Genomic DNA, 1686 nt, shown 5'->3' with positions numbered 1-1686 from the left:
GTCTCCATGTCCACATCTGAATCCCGGGACGACCCATGACTGAATGAGATGATAATGAGTCAACATGTTTAATAGTTGAAAACAGAACGCGCCCTACATCTTATTTGAGTTTAAGGTAACCCATTCAATCCTAAAGGAATCACTTAGTCTAGATTTGACCAGTCTAGGTGTGGTGGTTTTGGATTTAATGTAGTCTACATTTTATTTTTTATTTTTAAAGTCGGCATAGTATCTCTGCAGAATCGGACGCTGTGAATTGGAAGCTAACGTCGACTTTAAGATTCCCCTTGACCGTCGAATCGGAAGCCAACTTCTGCGTCCGTTAGCTTCATGTATCACGCATTTAAGGGCTAACTAAAAGGCCCAACACTGGTCAGGCTAACTTGGGAAGAGTTTTCGATAACCACCCCCCGCCGCAAAAATTGTACAATAACAAAATACCCATAAGACCATGCCTTTAATTAACTGAAAGACACTCGCCATGTTTTAGCATAGTCTTACCTCTTTAGACCACCTACCACAGCTGTGCTAGCTGAGTTGTCTGACCAGGTTAACGCTCCTTTTGGAAATTCTAACCAAGCCAGCAGTCTTCATCGGTATATATCCCTGGTCATGGCAATTCATTTCACCTGGGTCCACCCAGGAGCAATCAAACAATTAACTTAAATGCTAGAAATGGGCGGGGCTTAGGCCTACACGTCATATTCAGCGAACAGCTAACTTCACTCCAGACCGCAGCAAATGTAGGCTACTAATGAGCACATTATAAAATGCTTTCTAAATTTATAGAAAATAACACTTTGTGGGAAATATTTTGGGAATTCTCATTTCAGACTACTGATATTAACTGGCTTGTTCTTTTTTAGATATTGTATCACAAACAAAGTTAGGGAAAGCCTACCTTTGAAAATATTGCATAATCCTACAAATCTGTTTATCTAAAAATCCATGCCTGTTGATAATTCTTGTAGCTTTTGTAAAACAGAATAAGAATCGTTAAGCCATCTTTTTTTGTAGTTGTTCTTTTTGTATTACATTTTGAAAAAGTATATGGTATCTAAAACAACACATACAATCCCACTTGAAATTGAAACCGACGTGTACTTTGAGTCTCTTAAATTAGTAACAGATAAGAAAATTATATTAATAACTGATCTACTCAAAATTATTTAATTAAAAACTCCTACTGTCAATATCTTCAATGACGTTTGCAAGTCTGTCACTTCTTTAGCCTACTTATTTTTGTTTTTATTTTTTGTTTATTTATCTCTTTCTAAATTATTACTTTCATATTGTGTCATTTGTATTTATGTATGTATAATTTTATGTTTACTCATGACTGAATATTTTTAAATTGATTTCTAAATAAAATAAATAAACAAAATGAAATACAACATACTCCAGACCTGTACGTCCATCTTTACATCAGCAGAACTAATACGCCTTTGTTTTGTAGCTACTTAAATTTGTCATTGTACAATAGGGAGAGATAAAGCTTTTATGATGTAACTGTTCTTTATTTCTTATATGACAGGCTTAAGGTTTTTTTTGTCACACCTTGACAGTTTTAACTGCTGACTCAGCGTTATTTTACTCTGCCGTCTAGCCTAACTGTGGATGTGATAGATTTAGTTTGTGTCATTGCACCTGTGTGATGGATTGCCGCTGTGCCTCCCTGCCGTTCAA

General features: G+C 35.8%; 2 protein-coding genes across 2 annotated transcripts in view; both read right to left on the bottom strand.

The window, feature by feature from the left end:
• LOC116686830 (alpha-2-macroglobulin) overlaps positions 1-725 on the bottom strand; it is a 43415-nt gene extending 42690 nt beyond the window's left edge. The window contains exon 1 of the mRNA XM_032511872.1: positions 502-725. The gene's annotated coding sequence lies outside the window, so the exon portion shown is untranslated. The remainder of the gene's footprint in view (positions 1-501) is intronic.
• The window catches only part of LOC116680849 (alpha-2-macroglobulin-like protein 1), a 76152-nt gene that overhangs the window by 17441 nt on the left and 57025 nt on the right, over positions 1-1686 (bottom strand). The window lies entirely within an intron of this gene.

The sequence above is a fragment of the Etheostoma spectabile genome, chromosome 3 (assembly GCF_008692095.1).
Source record: "Etheostoma spectabile isolate EspeVRDwgs_2016 chromosome 3, UIUC_Espe_1.0, whole genome shotgun sequence".
NCBI lineage: Eukaryota > Metazoa > Chordata > Actinopteri > Perciformes > Percidae > Etheostoma > Etheostoma spectabile.
Note: the sequence above shows the minus strand (reverse complement) of the source record. Positions and strands in the feature narration are given on the sequence as shown.